Here is a 15,882-nt window from a genome sequence, read left to right as displayed (position 1 = left end):
TGACTTGGAGGTCAGGGCTGTACGCAGGAGCGTACCCTCGTCCCTCTCCCGGGCATCGGTCGAACACAGAATCCCAAACCAATTCGTATCCACCAGCGCGTTGCCTGCAGATTTTCATCACCGCGGAGGGAAAGAGCACGCGCTCCCCGGCCCTGCCCCTTCTTCCGGAACGACAAATTGCCCGGCATGGATTGGGGTGAGGCGGGCCACGCCTCCTCGTGTTCCCCAATCAACTCCCTCGCTGGGTGTCCTCTCTGCTCCTCAGCCCCTCCCCGCTGCCCCACGTTACGTCGCCCCCTCTCTCCTCCTCCGTTATTCCAGGGGCTGAGGCTTGCGCGGCAAACCCACCTCCCCTTGCCTCCCATTGGCTGGTCAGGTCCCGCGCGAGCGGGATCGCGCCCTTCGCCCCCGCCCCCAAAGCCGGGCCATGTCTCTCCCCTCCTGCTTTCTCCACGAGCCCCCGCAAGGAGGGGATCGGCTGCTTCTGGCGCGCGCAAGGCCGCGCGCGACTCCCGCGGGCCACTCCCTCCGTCTCGCGCTAGGCAGCCCCTCCCGCGCACGCGCACTTGCCCACCCCGTTCCCTCAGCCCGGTCGCAGGCTGCCTGGTGCCGTCTCGCGTCGCAGCCACCGCAGTAGCGGCATTTCTTAGGGGCGCACGCGCACTATGGCCTCCGCGCCCGTTCCCAGCCAGAGGCCGCGGTAGTGGCACTGAGCCCCACGGGTGCGTAGACGCCCTCGCCTCATCTCCTGCCTGGCGCCGGTTATCCCCTTGCGGCGCGCGCCCAGGGGCCGTTATCCTCCTGCAACGGTCCGCGTGCCACGCACGCGCACTTGGCGAGGGGCGCGCGCGGCGGGAGCGGCGGCCGCAGGAAGGAGGCGCCGCCGCCGCCATTGCGAGGGAGGGAGGGAGCGAGCGAGCGAGGCTGGTCCGCCCTCCCCCTGGTTCCCGCCCCTCCCCCCTTCCCCTCCCCGCCCCCCCGCCCCGAGGGAGAGCCGCGGCGCGGCGGGAGGAGGAGGTGGAGGAGGCGGAGGAGGGAGCCCGCGAGGGAGGGTCCGCCCGGCCCCCCGCCGCCGGAGCCGCCGCCGCCGCCGCCGCCGCCGCCGCCGCCTCAGCCGCCGCTGGACGAGGAGCAGCAGAACATGGCGCCGGGGCCGCCGTCGCCTCTGCTGGGATCCTGGAGGCCGGAGCCGCGCTGAGGGCGCCCAGCTGGTGAGTGCGCGAGCTCGCGGGCCCCGGCGGCGAGGCCGGGCGCCGCCCCGCTGCGGGGTCCAAGGGGAGGCGGGGACGGCGGGGCCCGGAGCCCGCGAACAATGGAGGAGCCGGAGGGGGAGGGGAGGGAGCGGCCCCCCAGCCCCCCGGGCCCCGCCGGCCCCGCTGCTTCGCGCAGCGGCCCGGCCCACGGGGCCCGCTTGCCCTTCGGACCTGCCCCTGCTCGCCCCAGCCCTGCTGTCCCCGCGGCTGCCCCCACCTTCCGACCCATTTGGGATCTCGGTGCCTGCCTCGGCCACCCCCTCCTCACTTAAGCCACTCTTCTCCCAATTCTGCGCCTCCCCCTTCCCTTTTCCGCCCGTCAGTAGTGCCCTTCGCCCCTCCTGGACTCTGCGGTCCTCTAGCGACCCACCTCCTCAGTGACCTTTCTGCATTTCTGCATCCCTTGATTCTGGACCTTCACTTGGAGATTCGTGTCCGTCCTGCCCCTTCTTCGATTCCACTCACACCACCCTTGATCCGTTCCCTTCTTTGACCCGTCTACTGTTACCCGTCCTCTCTTGCACCCCCAGGAACTGTCCCTCTAAGACCTGCAGTTCCACCTCCTTCGAGATCCATCTGAGACCTTGTTCGTCTTGGCACTGCTGGCCCTAGGTCTTCTCCTTGGACTTAATTCCACCTCCTTGGGCCCTACTGCCCACTCGCGGAACCCCGTGCATCTCCCGGATGCCCCTTGCCTCTACGACCCTTCCATGCCTCAGTTCAGTCCCCTGCCCCCTCTCGGACTGGGATGCACCATGCTTGCCTCTTCCCCTTCGCAGATCTGGCTCCCATTTGCCGTTCAGAGCCCCCCCCCCCCACCTTTTCCCCACTCTTCCAGACCTTTCTACCTTCCCGATCTGCCCTTTGCCCAATCTCAGATCTTGCTGTGCCCTCTTACCTGCTCGCTTTCCCTGACTCTGCCTTCCATGAAGCAGCCTCCTCCCCCTTCTGTGACCCTGCAGCTCTCATTTCTGCCATTCATTTCTCTGACCTCTCTAACTCAGCCTGTCCGCAGCCTCAGCGCTGCCCTGCAGGCCCCAGTTCTGTCCAGTGTTCTTGCGGTTTCCTTTCCACCCCACCTCCTCATTGGCACTGTTGAGCTGTCTCATTCATTCGCTCCCTCTTTCTTTGACCTGTTTCCCCTTCAGTTCTTCTCTGCTTGAGACCTGCTTCCAGCCTCCCATTCGCTCTCAGTCCTCTCCTCTCTCCATTTTGGCCCTTCTTAGACTTGCCCTTTACCTCCCTAAATCTTTGATAACTTCTCTGATCCATCACCCCCTTTCCTTCCCATTCTGCTGCATCTCGCAGGCCTGCCCCAAATCCTTTTTGCACCTGCTCTTTCAGTTCTGCCCCATCTGCTGTAACATTTTCCTCCCAGCTCTGCCCCTTTTGGAGCTGTCCACTTGCCCCCCTATTTTTTTTTTTTTTTTTGGACTCATTTTAACTTTCCTATTGCTGTTCCCCTCTTGGAGTGGTTCTCTTTAATCCTGGTCTCTCTGTAACTGCATCCCACCCGTGTTACCTCTCAATACTTAAGTTTTCCACCTGACCTCCTCTTCCCCCCACCATTTTGATTCAGGCCTCGACCTCCAATCTCTCCTTTCATGTATTCTCTCTCCTTTGTCCTGCTTTTTACCTCCTTCTTGAGTTCTTCCCCCAGTTCTGCCCAGTGGTAGAGATGTCTTCTCAACCATTCTTTCTGATCATCGGCTGCCTCCCCACCCCCCAGCTCCCTCTTGGAGCCATCTCAGTGGTTGGATAGATTCTCCCTCTCTTTTGATACCCGTTTCCCAATTCTGTTCTACCTTGACTTTCCTCACCTTTTCTTTCCCCTTGTGTCCTGCCAAGCGCCTTCTCTTCCCGTTTGGTTCCTATCAGGCTTGCTTTTTCCCAGCTCCCCACCCTTGACCCACCCATCCCCACTGAGTGCTCCCCGTTTCAGTCTTGTCTTCCTCTACCCTCCAGTACTCAGCTTTGGAGGGGTAGGGGCTAGGTTGGATCCAGGGTTCTCTAGACTGTGGTTTAGACTGAAGATTCACTCAGCACCCGACCGTCAGGGTTTTATCCCCAAGGATCCTGTTAGACCTGGGTAGAATAGATGGGGGGTGGTTGGCTGGTTATTGCTCTCCGGAGTCTGGGAATGTCTGCCCCGTTTCCCCTACTTCTGCCAAGGTTCGTGGTGGTGAGGGGGCAGGTCTCTTTCCATTACCCTCCCCCGCACCTTTATTTTTCTCACTCCTGTCTCACTCCCCAGCCTCTTCAGATCCCTGGGCTTTGCAGCTTTGTGTCCTTCAGAACAGGAGAGTGCAGCAGCTCACAGGTTTTTTTTTTGTTTTTTTTTTTTTTTTTTCCTCTTACTTTCCCTTCCTCCTTCTCTGAGCTATTGTAAAGAGACAGTTGTACCCTTTCCCCACCTCCACCTCCAAGCCAGCACCCCTTGGGAGAACTTACAAGTGTGCTTTTTTGCCCCCCCCCCCCCCACCCCATGACAGTCTAATTTTTGTTTTACCTCTGGCTGGGGAAATGCTAGTTCTCAAGTTCTCCCCAGTCCCACCAGGGGTTATGGCCACATTTGGTGTTTACTGCTCTGGGGCTGCAGAAGCTGCAGTCTTGCCTTCCCTAATGGCTTCGGGTTGGCTGTGTGACCTTTGGGAGGGTGGGCTTATTTCTTTTCACCTCTGCCCCAGGAAGGCTCTGGCTTCCTGGTCTTCAAAATAATTAAGGCCTGAGTTTGGAAAGCCCGTTGCGGTTGTTTGTTGAAAGAGAGAGTGCCAAGTGTCACTCAGATTTCTGCCCTCTGGTGTTGCAGGCAGCTCCCAGCCACCGGAGCTGAATGCCTCTGGGCAGATCCGTGCTGGAGGGGGGGAAGGGGGGGGGGGGGGGGGGGGGGGACTCAGTGGTGTACAAGGAGTCTGTGGGTGGGCCCTGACATTCCCCAAGCCTTGTGAGTGACCTGATTTGGTAGAGTGAGAAAAGAGTGCCAGGAACTGGCTGATACGATTGGATTTTTGGTCTTATTACCTGAGAAATTATTACCTTAGCTACCTTTTCTCAAGCTTTTTCTTTAGTGATCTTATGTTGGGAGTGGGGTTCAGGAAATTGACTCAGAGAAAGAGGTGTGTTTTACAGAGAAGCCATCTAACCATTTTCTGTCCTTAATTTGGGAGCGGGAACCTTTGCATGTTATGGGTTTATTTATTTTATTTCTTAAGTAAATCAAAAGCCTGATTTTTTTTTTTTTTTATCCCTGTGGCCTAGGGCAATTGCATATTAAAGCAGCCATCCAGCTGTGGAGGAGCATTTACTGGAAGGACTTTTATTTCTTAACTGAGCTCTGATCAAACTTTGTTTACTTCAGCACTTATTTAGAAATAGTTCTACGAGAACACTTGAAATAAAAAAGCATTCACTTTATCTGCAGAATTGGACTATTGACTCATCAAAAGTTAGGACATTTGTATATGATACAGTGAGGGGGGCTAGATGGTACATCCATTTGGTTCTTTAGCTTCTGACTTCTTAGGTCTTAAATTTTCTGCCAAGCAGAGTCTGGCAATTTTAATTACCTATAGCATGTGTCTTCACCATTATTGAGTTGAATTTTGGTTCATTTTCCTGTTGGTTTCCATTCATTTTTTAATTTTGGCCTTGTGAATTATGATTCATTCTCTGGATTTATTTTAGAATTTGTTTTCCACGTTGGTATAAATAGTTGTTTTTCATTCTTAATGGGGAAGTGATAGCTAATTAAGAATTAAAACAACCATGTGTGCAGCATTGCTTAAATTTGTGTTTCAGAGTTTTGACATCACTGGCAGCATAGAAAGTTTCTCCATGCCCAAACCCTAAGTTTACATAATAGGAAGAGAAGAGACAGAAGAACAAAGCTGATTTTTCTTCCTAAACTGGTAACTGATGTTACAAAGATTGTCAGATTTCTCTGATGGTAGCAGAGGCTCCAACCTCGGTGTCAGCATTTGCTTTCATGATGGAATTGGGTGCTACAGAAATCTGAGGTGGTAGCCTTGGCCTTCTGGAACAGTTAATATGCCAATTGGGAATGGGATGGGGAGCAGGAGATGGCGGTAGATGACTGTTTTCAGCCTAGTAACGCGTCTTAAGGTCTCCTGCAGTGCCTAGAAAATTCTTGTAATACTAGTCTGATCAAAGTTCTTCCCTTGCTGTTTTTCTTTTTGAACTATCCTTTTGACCATTTCCCCCTTTCCTTGCCTATTTTCTCTTTTTTTCTTGGCACGATTAAGGCCAAAGCATTTAGGACAATAAAAAAAAAATCAGAAAAGTCATTCTTCTTGATACAGGTTACATGGAAGAAGTTGTCCACGTGCAGATCCTTTGGCCTGATGGTAACTTTTGGCGAAGGACAATCTGGGAGGAGCGAGGGTTTCACAGATGACTGTAAACTGTAGCCTCTCAGGTGTTTCTGTGGTCTCTTATGTGATGAGGAGACACATGAGGTCAATACAGTTGGAGATTGATGAGGTGAGAGTGTTTGTCCATCTCCCTCTAGGCTCTGCTCTCACATCTTCAGTCTGCGAGGTGGAGGGCCTTCTGAGAGGTGTGAAGCCACCTGCAGGGCCTTCCTGTGATCTGCCTTGACTGTTGTCATTCCCCACCTGGGTGTCTTAATTTACCCAGCCAGTGTGACGTTTTATTGATCATCTAGTCTAGTTGTTTAAAATTTCTTTTTCACACTATATGAAATACATAAACTTGGAGAGTCTTTGCTTGAAGAGGGAAAGCGATTAGCAGAAATCCCTTGGGTTTGGACAACACAGTTGGAAGACCCGTGCCTAGTCTAGCCTCCTCATTTACAGATGGGAAAATGAACTCGCACAGGGCATGGTGACAGGCTTCCTGTCATAATTGAAGGCGTACTGGAAATACAGGCAGCAGACCTTCTGGTCTAGGCCTTAACCTAATTAGTGGGAACCGTGAACAAATCACTTCACTTCTCTGGGCTTCACATTCCTAGTCTGAAGTGTAGTGTGCTCTCCAGCTCTGATTTTAGATTCTTGTTGTCCTGGACCACATACCAAGTTAGAGCTGGGATTGGGACTGGACTCTTGGTGCTGGTCTTAATCCCACCCCCACCTCTTTCCCTCCCCTACATCAAATCCTGTAGCCTGGAATTGGGGGGTAAGGAAGGGCCCTTTCTCTGGGAGATGCAGTAAAACGAATTGGATTGCCTTTGTCATATACTTTTTCAAACATAAACACTATCTCTTTTTCAGCCATTCATGTGAAAATTAGAGTTTATCATTTTGGGGGAGAGTGGCATCCAGATTGTATTGACTACATAACTTAAAACCGTACACCGCTTTTAAAAGCAATATGGAATCTTTCAAGCTGAGTCATTGTTGACCTAGGCTCTCAAATAGCAATGTCTGAATAGTACTTGAATTGCTGGTATTAAGAAGTGCAAACAAATCATTCATGTTCATCTTCCTGAAAGTTTATTTTTATTTAATTTTTGATACAGTGCTTTAATGAGGCTTCATCTATGAAGAATTCTTGAAAATAACTTTCGGCATCTGGCAGTCTGATTTTCATTTATTTGCTTCTTTGGGGTTGGGAGACACCATTAAGTTGATATATTAGCAGAGAACCAGGTACTTTTCAGCCATGAGCCATCATCACAGGAAAGTAGTATTTACTTTAGTTGAAAATAGCCAGACTTGCCTATCTCCTTCATCTTCCTTTATTGAAATGAGCGTTTTCATTTTATGAAATTTGTGGCAGTTGTGACTGTTGCATGGTGTATCTGTGGTATTTCATACCTTTATTGTTCTTCTAGTGTCTCTGCATTATTATTGGGAAATGTTTTTTTGCTGGTCATTATGGTAATATTTGCACTTGGCAAATTTGAACAAATTGAGAGGCAGCTTCCTATGGCATAAAGAATGTTGAGTTGATAACGAAGAAACTCCGGTCCTAGCCCTGACTCTGCTGCTTACTAGCTGTGTGACTTTCGACAAATCGTTTTCACTTCTCTGGGCTAAGGTTTCTTCATTGGAAAGATGAAGGGATTGTACTCATTGGTTCCCATTCTGCTTTATTTTAGCTAATGATGCTTGATTGTTTCCTTTCTCCAGATGGTAAACTCCTTAAGGGTGGGGACCCTCCTGTATCTTTTATTTCCCATCACACCTAGCAAAATCACCTTGTACTAGTAGGCCCCCTGCTACATATATGTTGATTGAACCCAACAGGTGCCAAAGTCTTTTTGTTTTTATCTGTGCGGTAGGTGGGTGGAGAGATGTGCACCAAATATAATGGCCATTTTTAGACTTTAAACTCTCAGAGGGCATGCCCTCCTGGTCAGCATTTAATCCTCATGTATATATACATATTGTGTCATAAGTGTCTTGGCCAGAGTTACACAGCTAATAAGTCAAGAGCTATGTCTGTCTAATTTTAAAATCCGTGTTTATTTTATTAGTCTGCCTTGTGTTTCTGGGATGTAAGAATAAGCTATAGTTCATCCCCTTAAGGAATTTATAGTTGTGAACGGTTAACTCTCTATATAATAATATAAAGTGGGTGAGGGAAGCACGTGTTGAATAGACTGTTCTGATAAATTTCTGCATTTGAGAGGCAGCCCCATATTAACAGTCTTAAAGGGTTCCATATTCAGAGACTACTGAGCACACAGTAGGTTCTGTGTCACATTACTTTGAAAAAGAATCTATAGCTCCAAGTACCAGCTTGTCATTCTAGCCAGCATGTGGAGAAAGTTGAGCGGTTGAATTCTGACCTGGATTCAAACCCGGGTATAACAAACAAAACTGTATATAAGTAAAGTAGTCCAAAGGAAAGAAGAAAGACATGTTTGGTCATGTAATGATTCCTTTAAGCTGTATTTTCTTTGGTAAGTAGGAAAGTATCTGAGTGGTTCCTGATTGACAATTTTCAAGAGAAAACACTCTACGCAACTAGAAACTTACAGATAAAACTACACCTTGCCCCTTATTTGTGTGGCACTCTCTACAAGGCTTTTTTTCAAAAATACGATTCAAAAAGTTATTAAATAATGTTGGGGTAAAAGTATGTTGGCTAGCTGCGACTAATAGCTTCCTGAAGTGTAAAAAATTAAAAAAAAAAAAGGTTGCATTGTACTTCTCCCTGTCTCCATTTAAAAGAAAGGTCAAAATCCCGGCTTCATCTATTGTAGCCTGTAGTTCTTAGGAATAAGACAAAAGAAAATGATTACCGTTAATTGCCATGGGCAATTAAAAAGGATTCTTTGTTCAGTAGCAAATTGATTGTGTACAAATGAAAGCCAGTACTGCATTAATACAAGATTATTAGATTCTCGAAATCTGCATCTTTAACTAGAGTGGCTTTCACTTCAAGGGAATTATTTCACTGGGATTAGTGTACTTGAATGGTTGGTGATAAAAGTATCACTAGGTCTTTATTTTCCAGATGTGTTAAGTTTGTAGGTAGAAGGGTGGTGGATGCTGCTTTTGTGGTACCATTTCTAATGGCCTGAAATAATTGAATACTTTTTGAATGTTGCTGACTTCTAGGAGATTTCTTCCTCTGATTGGTCAGTCACCAGAGGAATGCAGATAAAACTTTTGGTAAATGAGGAAAAGGGAAAAAGTCCTCTCAGTGCTCAGGCAGTGAGTCTCCACTGTTGGCCTATGCCCAACATTAGCCAACAGCCATAAAGGCTTAAAAACGGCAGCATTAGCTAAAATAGTTAGGATTTCATGTTCTGTGTGAATACAAGGAATACATATGTTTTCTTGTGTACAGATCCTCTAAATTTTTTTTTATTAAAAAAATTAAGATACAACTTACGTGTAGACAAGTACATAAAACTTAAAGTTTACATTTCTGAATTTTCTACATATTGTCTACACAGCTTTTTCATATAATGGGGCATCATTTCCTTATCCATACACTTATTAATAAGTTGAAAATTATTTGAGAGGCATTTAAATCCTGACTTTAATATAGAAAGTGAATTGTATTGAGTGATATTTGTAACTTTTCCAAGTTTGTTGGCTGACTCTTGATTTAGGCTCAGGTCATGATCTCAGTGTTCGTGAGACTGAGCCCCACATTGGACTGCACAGACAGCACGGAGACTGCTTGGGATTCTCTCCCCCTCTCTCTGTTTGCTCCTCCCCCCCAATAAATACGTAAACATAAAAAAAGAGAGAGAGAATGGAATAATAGTGACCTGGTACAAATTACCACAAGTGATGAAAGCATTCTTTTAATAACAGATCTTCCCCATTTGTATTGTAATTCCAGAGGTTTTGGGTCTCTGTTTGCTGGGAATTAAAAGGAAATAGGTAATAGTCATTGCGATCAGGACTGTCAGACACAAAAACTGGTGTGAACTTTCTAAAAAGCATTTTGGCAATGTTTTAAGTGACATAAAATCCTTGATCAACATACAGATTGTGTATGGACCAAGAAATAGAGATGAGGACCAAGATTGTACACAGAGATACTGACTCTAGTGATGTGTATAAAAAATAAACAGTAAATAAATGTTTAACCTTAGAGAAATGGTTGCTTTATGGAAAAATACGGAGTCATTTGAAAAGGATGTTTTTTGGAGAATTCTTGACATGGGAAAGTACACACAAAATAAAATTAACTATGAGAAAAAAGTGGGATATAGAACTATAAACAGTATGATCCCAGGTATTTTAAAATATATATGGGAAAACTAAAAGAAACATGCCAAAGTGCTGTTTGTATTTATCTCTGTGTTGTAGAATTTTGAGTAAAAATTTTTTTCCTACTATTTTTTAACAAAAGGATAAGGTGTTTTTTTTTTTTTGTTTACTTCCGTATGATTGTTATTATGTTTGGTGTTATAAACACATGAAGGAAAAATTGAGCTGAAAACCAAGAAATTAGTCATAGTGATATCTGCTGGATTCTAGTTCCTTTGAAGGTTAAAGCAGTCGCCCTTTCTTAGAATAATAATTGAATTAGTTATTAGCTGCATTAGCATTTGATAACAATATGCTTATTGTGTACCAGGAGACTGCAGAGTGTTCCCCTCAGTTCTCTGAGGTAGGTGGTATTTTATTTTGTAGCCTGGGAACTGAGGCTTTTAGAAGGGACTTGCCCAAGGTCACACAGCTAGTAGGTTCCTGAGGTAGCATGGTTCAGAGCCGTAGTTCTCACTTTATAGAGCCTGGGTGGCTCAGTCGGTTAGGTGTCTGACTTTGGCTCAGGTCATGATCTCACGGTTCATGGGTTCGAGCCCCACGTCGGGCTCTGTGCTGACAGCTCAGAGCCTGGAGCCTGCTTCGGATTCCGTGTCTCCCTCTCTCTCTGCTCCTCCCCCACTCATGCCGTCTCTCTCTCCCTATCCCTCTCCCTCTCTCTCTCTCTCTCTCTCCCTCTCTCCCTCTCTCAAAACTAAAATAAAACATTAAAAAAAAAAAAGAATTGAGTGTACCCCAGAGAAGAGAACTGAAGTCTGCTTTGTGGCTGATCACATAGCTAATCCATTAGTTCTCTTTTCAGCAGGGTGTCCCCCGATGCTTGTTTTAAGAGAGAGAAGGGGCACTTGGTGGCTCAGTCGTTTGAGCATCTGACTTTGGCTCAGCTCATGATCTCGTGGTCCATGAGTTTGAACCCCGAGTCGGGCTCTATGCTGACAGCTCAGAGCCTGGAGCCTGCTTCGGATTCTGTGTCTCCCTCTCTCTGCCCTTCCCCTGTTCATGCTCTGTCTTTCTCTCTGCCTCAAAAATAAATAAACTTAAAAAAAATTTTTTTTAAAAAGAGAAGCCATTCATATATTATTTTCCCTTTTTCTTGGCCAAAATCAAGAATGGACATGACATTAGTTACATCTTCCCTTCTATGAACCAAAATTCTTTAAGATTTAAATAATTTAGGGCTATTAAGCAGAAGAAGGAATAAACCTATAGGTTTGTAGCTCCAGAGGATAGAGATACAGGGAAACAGGTTTTATTTTTCCTTTTTCCTTCCCATTCAACCAATATTTGGGTGTCCACGCTGTTGAGAGTACTAGTTATACAAAACATGTCTCTTCCTCCCTGCGAGAGTTTATATGCCATTTATTAAAACAAAAGCAATTCTTCCCTTACAGGTGAAACAAGGAACATCCTGTTTCTGTGCCAGAAAGTAAAATATTTAGAAGGTCAGTGGCCTGATTTTTCCTGATCTTATCTTAGAGAAGTGTGACCAAACATTTCAACACAAGAATAGGTAGACTAGGAAGATAGATTTCGTCTTATGATAAGAAAGAACTTCTTAAGAATATGGTCCAAGTTCATATTTTATCTTGAATAAGGAATAATTTGGAGATTTAAATTTTTACCTTGTTTTTATTGTTGTTAATTACTAAGACGTTTGCACACACACATTTATTTACTGGTCATTCTTTCATGAGAGAGAATACTGGAAGACCTGTGGTTCAATTGAAATGTGAGGGGGTTTACATTCAGACAGCAGGAAGAAATTGCAAAATAGGTTTGGAAGCACCACAGGAGTTTTTTTCTATTCTCCCATTTATTCTGTTAACCCACTGGGCGCATATATCCTAGAACCTGTCAGTAGGAACACAATATTTGTTGAATTAAAGGCATACATTTTAGCTTATGTTTTATTTTACTTTATTAGTTTTTTTAACTTTATTTTTGAGAGGAGAGCGTACTCGAGTCAGTGCAGGGGCAGGGGGAGTCAGAGAGGGAGAGGGAGGTGAGGGGTGGGCAGAGAGAGGGAGAGAGAGAATCCCAAGCAGGTTCCATGCTGTCAGCGCAGAGCCCCACGAAGGGCTTGGTCTCATGAACCGTGAGATCATGACCTGAGTCAAAATCAAGAGTCAGACGCTTAACTGACTTGAGCCACCCAGGTGCTCCCTAAAGGTATATGTTTTAGATAGAAACCAGGAAAAAGTAGTCTCTGCCGTCTTTCAGTTCTTTCATTCTTAGGATTCCTCAAGCCACGTACAGAACCCTCTCTGCCGTCCGTTTTCATTTTGCTTCTCACCAACTTTGTTACCTTGGACAAGTCATTTATTTTCATTTAAATTCTTGTCTATAAAATGAGCCTGGGTACGTACTCTACCTACCACAAAGGCTTTTGTGTTCTAATTCTAGATTTCTTTTGAGAACTGAATGCCAAGATGAATGTGCAAACTCTTTAAGGTTGGAAAGCCTTTCAGTTTTCTCGGGGGAATGAAAGAGAACAATTTGGTTAATTAAACTGTTCAGGTAACCGCCACGGAAGAGGGCTACAAGGGCAACGTGCAGGCATTTTGACTCTGCAGAGCAACGAGTGCTACTGATGTGTTATCTTGTAACTTGCCCCCAGGTAGCAGTCAGTTTTCGGGTCTTATCAGTAAGTGTCTCACACATCTAAATGTTATAGGTCATAGGCCAAATAGCAGTGGTTGAGGTCTGTTTGCTTTCACAATGTTAGGACTGCGGCCTCAGGTATTCTCACCGAGACACATAGGCCTCCCTTCAAGTCCCCAGTCCTACCTCTGGCCAGCTCTGCGCTCTCAGACAAGACTCAAACTTTAGTGCCTCAGGCACCTCATCTATAAAAAGGGGAATATGGTAGTGTTTACTCCCCGAGTCACTGTGCAGTTCAAAGGGATGGTATATTTAAGAAGCTTAAAATAATGCTTGGGTCATGGTAAGTGCTATGTAAATGTCATTATTAGTGTAGTGGTTCCCGGACTTGGCTTTTATAGACCAGTTGAAAATGATAGTGGGAGGGGCGCCTGAGTGCTGACTTGATCTCACCTTGGGGCCCGATCTCACAGTTTGTGAGCTCGAACCCCACATCGGGCTCTGCGCTGACAGCATGGAGCGTGCTTGAAATTCTCTCTCCCTCTTTCTGCCTCTACCCCACTCATGTGTACGTGCTCTCTCTCTCCTCTCTCTCAAAATAAATAAATAAACTTAAAAAAAAAAAAAAAGGAAAGTGGTGGAGGGAAGAGACATACAAATTTTGTAATTTGTAGTTTTGCCAAGGAGGGCATTAAAAAAAAAAGAATGAAAAACCTTCCTCACTATTATTTTATAAAAAATAGGATCTAGTATCAAAATAAAAGGTAGCCTTTCTCAAGGAAGTTGGCAGCCTTATATGGACATGTGTAGGCATATGTTTCTAAATCTCATTTTTACGTAGACTGGGGAAGACTTTGCCCCAGGCCAGCACCAATAATGTGTGGCTAGGTATTTAGACAGCCAGACGTAAATTCATATCCCACTTCCCCATTTATTCTGTCACCTTAAACAAGCTGTTTGACTTCCCTGAGCCTCTTCTTTAAGTTTTCTCATGTGTAAACTAAAGGTACTGGTATCTGCTTCGCTGGGTTATTGTGAGAAGCTGAGGTAAAGAATGAAATGTTTGTCGTATAGTGAATGCTAAATTGCTAGGGGTTCTCACAGGGAAGTCAAATATTCGTTGGGAGCCAGTCAAGTGAAATCCACAGTGTATGCCATTGGGAAATCCAAAAAGTAAGGTAGTGTGCTTGACGGTAGAAGTCTCTTGCAAGGTATCCTTCTCTACATAATTTCCTCTCTCGTTTATTCTCTCTGCAAGTCACTAAACAAAAACCTGACTTGCATTCCCTTGCTTGAAAACCCTTAGTGCTTTTCTATTGCCTTGTAAAGTGCCTGACTTGTCACAGGTGCCTAATTAATGCCCGAATGAGGGATAGAGTAGTCTAGCTGGGCAGACCAGAGAGATTTTTGAAAAAAAAAAAAAAATTGAACACTGATAATACTAAACCAGCATATCAGGGGTCCACAGCTAAATCCTAAAGCTAAATCCAAAGTTCTAGCAGTTGTCCCCTCCTTGGCTTTGGGCGTTGTCATAGCCCATAGGACATGGTTGGAAGGTGTCTACAAAGCTTCCTCAACCTGGAATGGATTGGGCTTTTTTTTTTTTTTTTAAGTTTATTTATCTGAGAGAGAGAGAGCGAGAGAGAGAGCGAGAGACCAAGACCAAGACCAAGACCAAGACCGAGAGAGACCCAAGCATCCTACATGCTCAGCGCGGAGCCCGGTACAGGGCTCAGTCTCATAACCACGAGATCATGACCTGAGCTAGTATCAAGTTGGACGCTTGACTGACTGAGCCAGCCAGGTGCCCCTGGATTGGACTTTTCAAACCGCTCTTCCTAATACAGTCAGTACAGCATCCTCCTTCCTCTGGGCTCACCCCTGGGGAAATCTGTTTCCTTTCCACCAAGTGAAGCTGGGTCCTCAGAAGCTTCTGCGATAATAGTAGCCTTTGCTTCCTTAGTCCTTTCCTACGTACCAAACATTGTTCTGTGTGCTTTATATCTTTTAACTCAAAGAATCCTCATAATAGCCCTCAGAAATAGATACTTTCCTTGTATCCATTTTATGTATGAGGAAATTGAGGCAGCACATGCTAGGTAATGTAGGAACATTCAGAGAAAAGAGGATTACCCCTCCCACCTCCCAAAGTACCAAATTGTTATACAGCTGTCTACTGGGCTGGTTTTGTATGTGTGCTCTTCTCTCTCTCTCTCTCTCTCTCTCTCTCTCTCTCTCCCCCTGGGGTTAATCACCTTCGATTCACATATTGACCTCGATTATTGGGAAATATTTCTCCCACTGAAAGGTATTTGGATGAGCATAGCGAATTCTTTGGTTTGTCCCCTTGATCCTTAGTTTGGCTTACCTGTTAAAGATTTCCAGAATGATCTGGCAGTTAATTCCAGTTCTGTTTTCCTTCCTCGTTTTTAGTGAGATCCTTATTGGAGTTTATCATCTGTTTTTCTCATTTTAGGTATTTTCATCTAAGTTTATTTCAGCAAAATATAAATCAAAGCCTATCACCCAATTCGTTTTTATAATGCTTCCTTAAAGTATTTTGGTTTTTGGGGAATTGCCCTGGAAATTTTGGTGTTGTATGATGCAGGGAAGGTCCGTGGCATGTGCTGTCTGCCATCAGTTGGCCTGGAATGCTCACTTTAATACCCATTTCAAATATATATTTGTCTTTCCGGAAACCTTCCCCATTCCTCCCTATTTCCAAGGTCTGAATTAGCATCAGGGCTTCTTTGCAGATCAGCCTTGTCTAATAGAACTTTCTGTACTGTTAAGTTTCTACTTGAAATGTAGCTAGTGGGACCGAGAAACTGAATTTTAAGTCTTATTTAATTTTGATGAAACTTTCAATGGCCAGGGTATTGGGGAGTGCAGATCTACACTATACGCTCCACAAGAGAGTTTGTTTTTTTGTTTTCTTGTCTCTTCTAACTCTGGCATAGGACCATGCTCCTTGATGTATTTGATGACTGTTTGACAAATAGCCCTCAATAGCAGAAATAATAAAGGAAATATTCCTTAAATTCTGCCTTCCAGGAATAACCATTGTTAACAATTGTGTTTTACTTGTAGAAAAAATTGCCAGTTTTCATTGACATTGCAGTGATTTCTGCATAGGATTCATCCTTGATTCTAGAAATCCATTAAAAAAAAACTTTTATTTATTTGTTTATTGTTTTCTTTAAAAAAATTATTTTTTAAGTTTATTTATTTTGAGAGAGAGAGAGAGAAAGAACAAGGAGGAGAGGAATGGAGAGAGGGAGAACCCTGAGCAGGCTCTGCACTGTCAG

At 45.3% G+C, this 15,882-nt stretch overlaps 1 protein-coding gene across 2 annotated transcripts in view; it reads left to right on the top strand.

Moving 5' to 3' along the window:
• The first annotated feature begins 470 nt into the window (after nucleotides 1-470).
• ARHGAP35 (Rho GTPase activating protein 35) overlaps nucleotides 471-15,882 on the top strand; it is a 119,368-nt gene continuing 103,956 nt past the window's right edge. The window contains exon 1 of one of the 2 annotated variants that reach the window (XR_007455634.1): nucleotides 471-1,211. The gene's annotated coding sequence lies outside the window, so the exon portion shown is untranslated. The remainder of the gene's footprint in view (nucleotides 1,212-15,882) is intronic. The other variant, XM_049621078.1, reaches the window with a different exon arrangement.

Source organism: Panthera uncia, assembly GCF_023721935.1.
Source record: "Panthera uncia isolate 11264 chromosome E2 unlocalized genomic scaffold, Puncia_PCG_1.0 HiC_scaffold_19, whole genome shotgun sequence".
Classification (NCBI taxonomy): Eukaryota; Metazoa; Chordata; class Mammalia; order Carnivora; family Felidae; genus Panthera; species Panthera uncia.
This window is presented reverse-complemented; position numbering and strand designations above follow the sequence as displayed.